The sequence below is a fragment of the Molothrus aeneus genome, chromosome Z (assembly GCF_037042795.1).
Source record: "Molothrus aeneus isolate 106 chromosome Z, BPBGC_Maene_1.0, whole genome shotgun sequence".
NCBI classification, from domain to species: Eukaryota; Metazoa; Chordata; class Aves; order Passeriformes; family Icteridae; genus Molothrus; species Molothrus aeneus.
The window spans coordinates 13,439,102-13,453,078 of record NC_089680.1 but is presented as its reverse complement, the minus strand read 5'-3'; the positions used below and the strand labels follow the sequence as shown (position 1 = coordinate 13,453,078).

Below are 13,977 nucleotides of genomic sequence, written 5' to 3'. Positions count from 1 at the left end.
ATTTTGGCACAAAAGCCCTAGCCTAAAGGCTCAGTGGTTCAACACTTCATACCCAAAACCCCTGTAAATAATACAGAGCCAATCTGCAGATCATAACTGTCAGCACACTAAAAAGGGACTTAAGAGAGAGAGCACTCTCAGAATAAATATCCAGTATGTCATGTGTTTCCTCCAGCATGGCATTGCCTCTGTGCTAGGATTCACTAACCCGATGGTTATTTACATCATGCCATATACTGCATGAGGGACCAGAAATAGGTTAAAAAAAAAAATCTAAAAAGAAATGTGTCTCTAGAGTAGGGCATCTAAAAACTTAATTAGCTTTTGTAACTAAACAGTTAAAAAGTCTGAGATACCTCTCCAATACCAACAACATTTGAAGTATTACTTCAATGCTCCTCTGCATTTTTACTTTATTATCATCTTTGGATATTAATACCTCTTTTGGTCATGTAGGTTCCTCATTCCCTTACAAATACTTCCACCCTTTCTTTGGATACCACAAGAGCAGGAAAAAACTGTCAGTGACTACATGTAAAATTTCATAACTTTAGCTGTTAGAAACCAGCATGAAAACCCTCACTCTGACAACAGCTAGCCAACATTGCCTGTGCTTACTGCAGCCCCTTACACTGATACCTTATTCTGTCTTAGGAATCTTCTCATTTTTCCTCTGCTGTGTCTCCCTGATAAAGCCCACCTCTTCAGGGGAATGGTACCAATATTTCTTACACTTTGGCCATGGAAAGTTGGGCAGGACTGTCTGTACAGGTAGCCAAAAGGCGGAACTGGCAGTAACCACTTGAGCTGCATCTCTTCTTTGCCTCCCAAAAAGACAATGATTTAACAGGACTCTTGAGAAGTCATGGATATAAAGCATATCATGCAGCTGTTATCCAGATATGGCCTTTATTTCCTATCACGCTATTATTTTTAAATATTCATAAAGCACAATTTTTTCTACAAACTCTGAAACAAGTTCTACTTCCTCAAAGATACGTAAGTTTTTGATTAGGGTGGATGAAGTAAAGGAGGAGTCATAGGATCAACTACTCCCTGCAGTGACATTCTTTCATTCTTACAACAAAACCTGTAATTTTGCAACAATTGCATCATGCCGGAAGGGACAAAAATATCAAAGCATTTTGTCTGTGCCTGTTTTATGATCCTTGACCACCTCAGTAGGAAGTCAGCAATTCCCAAAAGGAGCTGAATGAATATGAAACCTCTATTCGACCTCTTTCTAAAGAGTAAATTCATACCCCTATCCTGCAGAACAAAGTCTGCAATGTATCTTCCTGAAACTGTATCTCACACTTCAGGTCTCAGTTCAGGGCTCTCTTGCCAATACCAAAAAAGAAAAAAAAAAGCACACTCCAAACAGCATGGGTTTGGGGACAAAAGCAGTGTGACCTCTTACTTAGCTCTGTTTATTTATTTTTGTCAAGAACTTTAAAACACAGCTTAGATATTATAAATACACACATATGCTCCCCTCTCCCATGTTATAGCCAACTGCTGATTGTACTAAACTAGATATGACCATTACCATGGACACAAGCAAAAGTAAACAGTAACCCGATGTCAGTTAACTCTGACAGAAGTGTGGCTGTTATTCTACATGCATCTTTGTCAGGTCAGGAAACTCAGTGAATGCTGTTTGACTAGTAGTGGTACTGAGAGAACAAAATTAGATTAGTCTTCTTAGGAAAAACCTAATTTCAGCTGCCGAAGTGGAAGCAGTGAGAGTCTCCTGACAGATTATTCTGTCCTTCAGCTATACGTACCCTTGGGATGTGGCAAAAAATCTGCAACAAAAAGCAACCTGGGGAGAGTCTGACAGTGGTATAATGCGCAGTTCAAACGGGAGCCCTTGGAACCATGTGTGGCTTTGAATCATGCTCCAAACAACATGCCAGCAATTTAGTTGCTGATCAGAGCATTAATTAAAAGCTGCTGAAAACAGACAGAAATACTGACTCTTCAATTTCCTGCTGCTTGAACTATAATGTCTGCTCTGACCAAGAACCCTGGTGAAAGAGAAATCTGACTCCACAAAAGGAACCGAGAATAGTTCAATTTGTTCCACTTGCAGAAATCTTACAAGCTATCCACCACAGGTACTTTTTTACCTTTGTTCTTTAGTTTGCACATGTTTCAAGATAGCATTAACTTTTCTCTCCAGTGATTTTTTTTGTTTGTTTTTTTTACAAAACAGAGTCAGACACATGCTAAGTGTTGGTCTTTTCTGCACCTTTGCTGGAAGGCTGAATCAACTACATTGCACCTGGAAACTGAATTTTCTCAGCACTCAGTTAGAATGGAGGTAAGGTGTTCTCTTACTGAGTGAACTCTCCTCCCAGTTACTCAACATATGTTTGGCCAGAGTTTGGATATAAAAATAAAATTGTAAAGAATATGACTAAACAGACTTTTATTCATAAAATCCCAATTTCCATACTTCAGGTTCAGTGTTATCAGTTTTCCAGACCCAAAAGGTAACCTTCTGCCAGAACAATTCCATTAAGAACTAGGGTTTCTAATCAAAAGCAAAAGTAGAAGAACCTACTACTTCAGTCACTCAAAAATAAAACCAAAATATTGATATTATTTTTATGTACAACATGGAACTTGTACAAGGTCTGGAAACATCTTGATAAACCAAGCATTGATAAGCATTTACAAGTTCCTTATCACACATGCACTGCAACACCTCATAAAATACAGCTTGCCTTCAGGTTTGTGGGTAGAAGTCCATATGAAATGGAGAATTAACCAAGCAAGCAATGTAGAAGAAAGATGCAGATTCAATCATACAATGCTACTCTTCCTGTTGTTAGAAATCACAACATCCAGGAACATCTATGTCTATAAAGGAAGAACTGGATGAACCAGGTGCCTCTGAAGAGGAATAAAACCTAGCATGATGAATAGAAAACTCTCTAGATGGAGGTCATGCAACTCTTCCATAAGATAGCTATCTGCTCTAGAAATACATAAAGGGATTTTTAGATGTCCTGGAAAAAAACATAGTGGACATCACTACCCCCACCCTCTCATTAAGCATTACTTTAATTTCGCATATGACACAGAAAGCACACCAAACAAAATACTACAGAAGGAAACACACTGGCAACAAAGATGCTTTTCTTCATGGAAAATTTGAAATGTGGAAAGAGTATGTCTGGGCACAATACACTATATGCTATCTCTGTAACACCACCTATTGTTTGCCACTGTCACAGCTGAACAGACTAGAGGGCATAAGAAACAAAAAAGTCACAGTAAAAAAAAAAAAAGGGCAACCATGTTGCTAAAATCAGTACTAAAATCGCCTTCTGAAGCACCTGAATTTGAGGCATGTTTTCAGTATGTATTTAGTGCCCCTGAAAACACAGTAAATGCAGACTTGTGGTTTTCCTTAGAAATAGAGAAAACATATGAAGCTCTATTTTTAGCAAGGATTCACAAAGCTAATTATGAAAGCAGAACTGAGAGGTACCACATATTAATTTCCTAGTGAGACACCTTTATTCTGATTGCATACCACAAGTTTTACTTACAAAGACAGCAGAAACTTCTAAGTTAAAACTATTTTCCTGAAAATAGAAAAAACAAAACACCATGCACCAGCCATAGAAAGAAACTCAGAAGTTCTCAAGAAAATTCAAAAAGAGTAAGTTTTTCAATTTAATACATGGGAAAAAATCTCATTTAATAACACCCAGCAACCTACCATAGCAGTTATACGGACAGACATATTCACAGCCAACACTTTACCGAAGTAAACAACGTAAGCCAGTTCATAGATTATAATAGTATATTCCAAAGGTTAGCTATCAAAAAGTAGTAGAAACTTTGTTATAGAAGCTTCCCACAAACAAACTAAATGCAATTAAAATTTCCTATAAATTTTCCCACAACAAATAAACCTGAAACTTTGACCCTCTTCCATGATGGGATTAAGCAGCTTTTCATCAAGAATTGTTAAATACTGAGACCTCCCACTAATGTTCCATTATAAACAGAATGGCAAAGCAAGGACATATGCACAGAAAACCACAGACTATGATAGATGAAGAAAAAGACAAATTATATATGTCAGCCTATTTGCTATTCTTAGAGAAATACAACATTTGGTATACAGTTGCTCATCTTAACAGGATGTCTCAGGATTTCTGATAGTTACAACTTGATAACTAATGTCAGAAGCTGTATAAAGAGAATGATCATGACAGACAGCAAGATCAGATGAAAAAGGATAGGCATCATATTTCTGATTATGAGTTTGCATAGCCTAGTGTGTGGCTACTTCATAAATATATATCACAGAAATTTCTTGACCTGCAACACTAAAAAGAATAAAGGAATAAAGGAATAAAGGGTCTATGTTTAATCAAAGAGAGACAAATCTCTCTGATGGAGAAGGGCATTATAAAGGGCTGCAGTAAAAAAAAAAGTTATTTCTGTTTTTTACATATATATCTATATCTATTTATAGATATATATGTATCTATATCTATATCTATATCTATCTATCTATATATATATATATACACATATATATATGGTTTGTTTATACTGAATCTAAAATCAGGACATCTTAAAATGCTGAACTATAGTTTTTGTCATTTGTTACCCCTACTCTTGATACAGTGAATATACACTAATGTTATCATAGAAAAATACTTGGTACCCTCTGGCCAGCTTTGTATATTTGCCTTTGAGAAAATATCAAATATAGCACAAAATTTCTTGTTTCACCATGAAGAAAAATTTTTCAAGGAATGCTGTCTTTTAAACAATGGGCTTTAAAATTGCTCATTCTCATAGGCCTCCCATTGTCACAGGATATCAATGTAAGTTTTACTACTGACATTCAAGGCAATAGAATTGAAGTGTAAATATTTGAGAGAGAAAAATAATATAATTTTTTTAGAAAGGCTGGTTTGAAATATTACTGTCCATTGAAGGGCTGGGCTAATGCCAGGTGCTTCTGACATCAGCCATAACGCAGGGCAGAAATTCAGTAACACACACAAATAGGTATTTGCTTTTAGTGTAGTTTTGAAAACCCAGGTGTACAGGAAAACCTCAAAAAAACCCCAAACCCACAATCCATAAAACACCCAAAACTCCACACATGCACATTTGTACCCTTCCTGCTGAAGCCAAGAAACTAATGGGTGGCAGGGACAACTTGACTGCCGTATTGGGCCCTTGCCTGAATGAAGGCCACCCTGCACCAATATCATGGGAGAAGAGCACAGGCTTCCTGCCCTACCTGTATCCATTCTCTGAACAAACTGTTTCATCCTCTGACCAAAGGTTTCTGCAAATAACCCACCTTTCCGGCACTAAAAATCATTGTTTGCACATCTCAACCTGTGTCTAAAGATCAGTGCTCCTGGGATATCAGGAAATCCATGCTGATCTACTTAACTGCTCAAAGAGAGACTTAGAATATGAAATATTTAGAATACAGTAAAACTTTTCTTTTGCACTAAAGGAACCTAAGAAATACTATCAGAAAAGAAGGGGAGCCTAGTGTTAAAAATAAAAACCTAACAGGCAGGGGAATTTGTATAAATAGTCACAGCTCAGTTGAAGTTAATGGGCCTATGACAATTTACACTCACAATGGATATGGCCCGTGACTTCTGTTACCAAATGCTTATTGAGTGTAACAACAAGCCCCAAAAGAAAGATTCCCTTTACATTTAGCACACAACATGGACAAACATTTTGAGCTTGTTATCTGAAAAGTAGTACATCACAGAATCCGTTAAAGAATTTACTGAAATTTCCAATTACTGAACAGAACAATTGCATTGCATTTGATTTAGATATTTATCTACTAGTTAGTAAAAAATACAGTGTGAACTGAAACTCCATATTCAGTGCCTAAAATCAGTAAAAAATAACTGTTGATTTTTATTCTACTGTTTCTATATGATGTATTTGTTCATATTAATCATAGGACCTGAGAGAGCATTTTAAGACAGCTTATAGATAAAGGAACTAATTGAAATGTCTTCAGTAAAAACACAGCTAGAAATGAAACTATTGTTTGAGACAAACTAAAGAGAAGACAATTGTCAAAGACCAACTCGTAAACTTTAAAAACACCCTAATGTGTAGGCTAATGAAAATATTGCCAAAATGGATTATGAAACCAGTATTTTTAAATACAAAACTCAGGCTCCAAAGTCTGTCTCTAAAACATAGTCTAAATAATATTTTAAACATATTTTATAATTTTACTGTGGAAGGAGGAGTCTTTTGCTGCTAAATATTTAAAAATCATTTAAAGACAAGAAAGGGAGAGAACAATAGGGTTTAATCATAGGCCTTCACTGACTCATGACCCAAATTGGTGGGCATTGCCTTAAGTGGGTGTCAGCACTCTTAGCTGAGCTGGGTCCTTGATAAAAGATACTACGATCAATTATTTAAGTGGACTAAACCAAAGGAAAATGCTGTTGCCTTCCTTTCTTTCACACACTCATCTGTTATTTTTCCTATAACATGAAAAACAGCCCTCACAGGCAAACAAATACAAGAGAAAGAAACACATGATACGGTGGCAGGTTGCTCATTAGATAACTCTGCATGCTGCTATGGTTTCTTGGTATCATATCTGCAGGTATTTATTACTGCTTTGCACCTTTAGAAGAGTTTTCAGTGTACCAAAAAATGTAGTTCCCAACTACAGCACATACAGAAGTATACACATAGGTGGCAGGGTTGCTTTTACTACAATAACCTGGATAAAACAGTCAAGGAAGCAAAACTAAACAAGGACATCAATGTTCTGAATTTCTGTAAGAAATAGAGGATTGTCCCTAGCTGTATAACCAGCCACAATCCTCTTGATTAACACATGTAACTTCAAACAGATGATCTAATATTCTGCCAACAACATTCTACCTTCTGCCTACAAACTCTCTCTTTCAGTTAACTCAAAGGACATTTTTGTAAATTCTCCCTCTGCTTTCATAGGTGTTAGCATGTTGGGCTGAAATCTTGAAATCACATGAGTCAGCTGGCAGTCCAGGGAAGGCTGCAGATCTCTTTTGCTGAATGTCAGGTACTTTTAACAGAAACATTTCTGTTACAACCATGGTTAGTAAAAATTTGAAAAGAAAAACCTTCAGAAAACTAATTTCAACACATGGGAACACAAACCTGGCCATGCAGCATTCCACCTTCTCACTCACCAAAGAAGCCATTATGAGCCTTCTTCCCCACCCCTTTTTTTCAAGGCATGTTATCCCCCTCAATGTGTTATGACTGTCTAATAAATTGTCTTTCTCTGACATCTCCAAGGAAAGTGAGCAGGGCCAACAGACCCTCTCTGAAGAGCCTCTAACAAGCAGCTCCCTCTTCCCTCTGCTGACAGAGGAAAGCAAAATTCTTAGCTGTTTTCCATCCTCGTCCTGCCATGCCACCCTGAGTGAGTGAGTACACATAGGTAATCTCCAAAAAGCTCTTAGAAAAGTCCACCAGCTGAAAATCTCTGAACTGCTGCTGTATCACACAGCAAAAAAAAGCCCAGCAGGGCCATCTGGGCAGCTCAGAGGGGACTCCAGCAGTGGGGTTGCTCATGCCTTGGGGCCAGTGTAGGGGACCAGGCAGCTCCACCTGGGTGGCTGGGCTTCAGCAAAGGGGGGATGTGACTAAGAGATCATGTCAGCTACCAGGGAAGATGGGAAAGCAATGCAGGAGAAGGAGAAAAGAACTTTGATGGCTGTGTTGCTGAGAGAGTGGAGGAAGGGATATTTGACCAAGGGGAACTGGCTGGGAGTTGGGGTCCCTTCTCATGCTGAGAATGGGTGAGAGAAGGGCAGCCCACCTCCCACCAGGCTACTCTGACCTTGTCTGGTGTGATCCTCACCCCACTCTCTAAATGCCACCAGAGATAAGATCAATATGGTAATTTTTTTTCTTTTACAAAGTCCTTTACATTTTTAGGTGGACCTTAATGCATTGTGATTTACCTACAGAAGCAGATCTTATGCACAAACAGGAATTTTTTACTATAGTTCAGTTGGTTTAAATCTACTGATAGACCTATATATATAAGCCAGGAAGACAGGCAGGAAGTAGAAAGTCTTGAAAGAAAAAACTGCAAGCATGACTGAAAATTGCAAGTTATAAAAATCCAAACAGGAGGGAAGGTTAAAAGAAGGACAAAGGAATAATTTAAAACATAAAAATTAAATCCTGTGGAAGTGTCTTAAAACTTTTCATTTTGGTTGGCTTTTTTTTCTCTTTTTTTTTTTAATTATGGGGAATATAAGCTTTCTACAAAGTACTTTCTGCCGTTTTTTAAGAGGTTAAAAAGTTAGAACATTTTTGTAAAAAGTTAAAAAATCAAAATTCATTATTAAATGTTTTAAGTGTCCATGCCATTAAAAATGTGATCATTTCTGGAAGAATATGAGCACATGAAAAAGTGAAAATAACTGTACTGTCATAATTTTTTTTCTTCTTTCTTCTGTTTTTTTAAAAACAGAACAAAGATGGATTTTCTATCTCAGTTACCATCTGATACAGATGGTATCAGTTACATCAGTTACATCTGATAGCAGAGAGCTTTGTAAAACAGCTAGAAATGATCACAGCATCAGCTATAAATTTGCTATATAATTATATGTAGAAGTGTGCATCTTCAAAGTCTTTTGCAGAACACTTTCATTCAAACTACAGAAACATCAAGTATTTAAGAACATATAATACTGAAGTGTCAGTTTTCCAGTCTTAAGGAAAAATTAGCATATTCTATCTGCTTGAAAAAGTTGACATCTTTTAAATTATGTTTTTAAAAACATCTAAGTGACAATATGAAATATTTGTTAGTTTCTCTGCTACTTTTTATGGATGCAATACGAGATAATTCTAGGCAACGCTGCAGAAAGTTAGAGTTTGTGAATACTTCCCAACATTACAAACAATTATCATACCTTCCCTTCGATATGGCTTATTTGAGATTAAATTTTCCACAGTCAAAAGATAATTTTTGCCTTTTTAATTTTGGTAACTTTTAGGGAAATTGTTAGATGTTTTACAAAATAAGGACATGGATTTTTTTTTTTATATTTTATTTCTCTTTAGAAAAAAAATAAATTAAAGCCCCAAACACAACCACTACTAGTAGAAGGAGCAGCCACTTGGTTGTGATGATGTCACATTGTCTTGCTACTGAGCAGACACGAGACATGGAACAGACTTTGTCTCTTCCCATGAAACACTGCCTGAATTTGTCCAGCCTTTGTGTAATTTCCACCTAAATGCACTCATAAGCCCAGTCTACGAGTGCATCTGCTATTCTCCAAACACTGTGCCTAGAGCAGGCTTTGCACCCTTTGTGTGTGACACAGGAAAACTGCTTGGCACCCACGGGTATCCCCTAAGGTTAACTGAGGCGCTGCCGTGGGGAGTTTGCCTCGGGCCCTGGAGGACAGGGACTGTGGAAGCGGGATGAAGAGTCAGGGCAGGGATGCATACCATGGCTACCACCAGGGGAGCACGTCTCCCTCGAATCGAGAGCAAAACCTAACGATTTTTGTGTCTCGCCATTTCTGTCTGTCAATGGATGACTAAGGATGTGTCTCCACCTCTGGGCTGGTCTGTACTGGAGACGGCAGTCTATTATTAGTGTTATCCACTTGTCATCTGTTCCAGCAGCCGAGGTCTGGCTAGCATGGCTAAGGAATCCAGAACTCATCAAATAATTTTTGTGTGTCGTCATAATTTCACATAATAGGTTTGTTGGTTTTTTCCAAATTAGGAAAATTAGCTTTTTCTCCACAGGAAATTCTATAACAGTTTCAAGCAAGGCCTGTAGAGTTCTCAAAAATGAAAAATAAACAGACACACGTCTGCTTCAGCCACTAGAAGAAGGTGAAAATGAACAAACTTCGGGTCTGTAGCTTGCCTTTTCTGGAGCTGGGGTAAGAGTGCCCTGAATCACCCAAAATTGCTGGGATGCTGGAGTGCTTGTCCAGCCTTGACATAATGCCAAAGGTAACTTCCCCCTTACATTTCTTCCTTTGGACTTGAAATTACTTACTGAATGTTTATCAGACTGTAAGACTGTATTTTAAAGACCCCTTTCCTCTTTTTCTTTTTTTTTTCTGTGTACAAACAATTAATCCTGACTGTCACATTTTTCCATTAAAATATTTCTGCATTTAAATCTTTCTGCATTATAATAGTGGATGCTGGCTGCATTGTTCCACAGGCAAAATACCTCATATTCTGAAGTCAGAATTAATTTATTTTCAGATGCCACACCCATGATGCTATGCAAACATCATTAGCTTGATACTCTGTGAGTAGCAATTGTGCCAAAACCACAGCTCTGTAAATTAATGTAATTGGGTTTAACTTTAATAAACTGTTCCCAAAAAACATGTGGCATACTCAATTAGGAGAACAAATGCTTCCTCAAGTTTCTGTTTCAGCATTTAGTTCTTAATGCTTAAAAAGTGAGATCCTTTATATACTGATACACCTGTCAGTCTGAGCCACAGAGTATATAAAGCTACAATGATCACTCACAGCACATTCTTGATGGAGTATCTGAATCCTAAAACTACTGAGGTTGTGTTATGTTATCACTTTTCTCTCTATTCCCCAACCCTGTAAAAAATATGCAGCTAAACTTCATTACACACTGAGGTTGTCTATAATTACCAAGTGCAGTGTAAAAATGCTACTTTGCAGCTATCTACAAATGAGTAGAAATCTACAGCACCTCCAACCTGAAAAGTGACTACAGCTTCAGCTCTGTAACAAGGCACATCTACAAGCATGCCTTAGCTACTAAGGCATGCTTGTAGAGGTGCCATGTTACAAATTCCTGCATAATTTAACAGATATTTGAGCTGAGAGTAAGCCTTTATGTAATGTAGCATTTTATGGTTGGACTCAATGAACTTAAGGGTCTTTTCCTACTTAAATGACTCTATGGCTGGGAAAGCCATAGAAAAAGGGATGCAGCAGGACCCCCAGCCCTGCAAAAGGGATCTGGGGGTGCTGGTGGGCAGCAGCTCAGGGTGAGCCAGCAGTGTGTGCCCGGGCAGCCAGGAGGGCAAACCCCATCCTGGGGTGCAGCAGACGCAGCATCACCAGCTGGGATTGGGATCATCCCGCTGGATCCAGCCCTGGTGCGCCTCATCCTGAGTCCTGTGTGCAGTGCTGGGCCCCACACTCTGAGAAGGGTGGGAAGAAGGTCCTGGAATGGTCTGGAGGAGTACAACAGAGATGATGGAAGGGCTGGAAGGTATGAACCTGAAGAGTGGCTAAGGATTTTGGATTTGGCTGCTTTTGGAGAGAAGGAGGCTGGTGGGTGACCTCACTGCTCCCTATGGCTTCCCGAGAAGGGGAGGAGGGAGCTGCATCAGGGGAGGTTCTGAATGGACAACAGGAAACATTACCTTACCAAGAGGGTGGTCAAACTTAAACAGGCTCTCTAAAGAGGTGGTCAATGCCCTGTGCCTGTTAGTGCCTTAAAAGGAGGCATTTGAACAATGGTCTTAATAATGGGCTTTAACTTTTGTCAATAGGGTGATCAGGAAGCTGGAACAAATGATCATTGTAGGTACCAGCCAACTGGAGTTACTGTATTTTATTGTGCTGTATTTCTCTGTATTATACTTTATTGTATTGTATTTTATTATATTATTTTCTATTCTGTGTGTTTACTCCTCTACTAGTTAAGATTAAGCTTTCTGAGGAGTATGAGAAACTGATGATGACACATGCTTCTTGCAGCCCTACTTTTAGAGTAGTAATACCTCAAATACTTCCGACTTTAGACTTAACAAAACAAAACCAATTTAAAAGAACAGATTTTCCTTAATGAATTTTCTTTCGCCTTCTCCAAAAACAATTCCCTCCATCATTGTTAATGCTATTTAGTTTTGAGTAGAATTGTTCAAATATTATTGGTTCGTACCATCTGTTTGACTTTTTCTCAAGTACACTAGATTAGCTGCATCTAGGTTTTTTGGCTCTTTCAAACTGAAATAGAGAACATAATAATACAAAAGTAGGGAAAAATCTAACCATAAAGCCATAAAAATTGAAAGGATGATTTATGGTGTGGTGTTCCAGCATTATCTCATTTTGTTAAATTACCTACTTTTCATTAGAATAGTGTTCCTTTATCTTTGTGCCTAACTAGAGCATTCACCCTTTCCTTATATGCACTTAAAGGCTATTCAGCATCCTAAGGAACTCTAATTAAACTCAATGTGGCATCAAATGCCTACAGGAAGTCTCAGGGACATATAACTGTCCTTTTGTAAGACATACAATAAATACTTTGAAAGCCATTTAAGCTACTGAACAAATGAGAGTAGGAGAGGGATAGAGGGAAAGAAGTAAAATCTAAACACACTAAAGATTGCTGGTTATATCAGGGATGTCCAACAGCTGCAGTAGCTACTTGCCAAAACCCCAAGGGCCATTACTACTTTGAATATCAATTTACATATATCCTTAAAGGGAATAACAAGTGTTTAACTTTGCTTGCAACTTCTTTGGTAGTTTAATATAAACTGTTTTTCTGAGCTGATAAAACCTAAGCACCTGCTGCTGATCTGGAATTTGCTGGAAGAGGGCGTGTTGGGGTCACACATTTACAAAGAGCTGTAAACTGGCTCTTTGCCATGTATTGCACAGCTTATGAGTCACACCTTACAGCTCGCCTGATATGACAGCCTGGGCTTTTTTGGCTACCAAAAACCTAGCCACTATTCTGCAGAGTAGGAAGCAGGTTCTCCAAATAAACAGAATTCTCACCCACAGAAAACATCAGCTCCCTTAAATATTTATATAAAGCTAAAGGCCTAAATTTTTGAAAAAGAACCCTCAGGAAAGGAAGTGTTTATGTTGTTTGGTGTAGTGCATGCTTGTAGCCCACGTATAATGAATTACATTCCATACAATGCCTGAGCCAACCCATTTAAAAGTATTTAAAAGTATCTTGACAGTACTGCTAATAACAAGTGGGCAAGCATTTCTGACATTTAACCCTAAGTTAGCTTAACTGTAAGAAATATAACTAAATACTACTTCTTCCTAAGGTATTTAGAAACCTTCCCCAAATACAGATCAAGTCCTGTAGGGTTGCTATTTTGTCTTTGACACCAGTCTCTCTCAGTAAAGCAGTGCATCTGCATTACAGTTTAATTCACACAAGGGCATTTGATTTATACAATAGCAAAAAAGAGGGTAAAACTTTCATGAAGATTTATTTTTAATCACCTGTGCATATGCTTGGCTTCCTTTGTCTTTGGGGAGTTCTGAGCAACATGGGTTAGTGAGCATAACAGATTGAAGCAAACTATTATCATTTGTTCTGCTTATATATTCCCTGTAAACATCTTTTTTCAGTTCTTCTCTCCCTCTCACAGAAAGGAAGAAAACCTACCACTTGTAATAGTTTCCCCAGACAAAAAGTGGCAGAAACACAGACACTTGTGTCTACTCCAAGATGGTATTTATATTAGTTTAAATACACATCTGGCTTTTAAAATTCATCAACTTTGTAAGCACACTGAATTTCTACTTCTATCCACTAAATAATATAAAATGCATTAGATTGTTCATCATTTATTTACTTGTGATTAGAAAGCATTTAAGTGGAAGATTCAAGCTGAAGTAGCAATGTCATGTGGGAAGAAGCTGTGATTTGGTGCGGTGCAAAACAACCCAAAACAGTATTTCCACTGCTCTTTAACTCTGCCTTGAATTACACAAGTTCTGGGGTTTAAAAAGAGTGGGGCGGGGGGAAGTAATTTTTGAAATACATGAGTAACATTAGATTAAAAAATCGGTTTTATTACAAGATAGACTGTCAGCTTCCTCTGAGCACACCCTACATCTCCGGGCAGAATAGAGTATAAATTTTAGTTACATGTTAATTTGTGATGTCATAAACATCTGAGCCTTTCTAGGCTGTAT

General features: G+C 37.9%; 1 protein-coding gene across 1 annotated transcript in view; it reads right to left on the bottom strand.

Annotated features, from left to right (window-relative positions):
• ROR2 (receptor tyrosine kinase like orphan receptor 2) overlaps positions 1–13,977 on the bottom strand; it is a 144,867-nt gene that overhangs the window by 13,258 nt on the left and 117,632 nt on the right. The gene's annotated exons all lie outside the window — the stretch shown is intronic.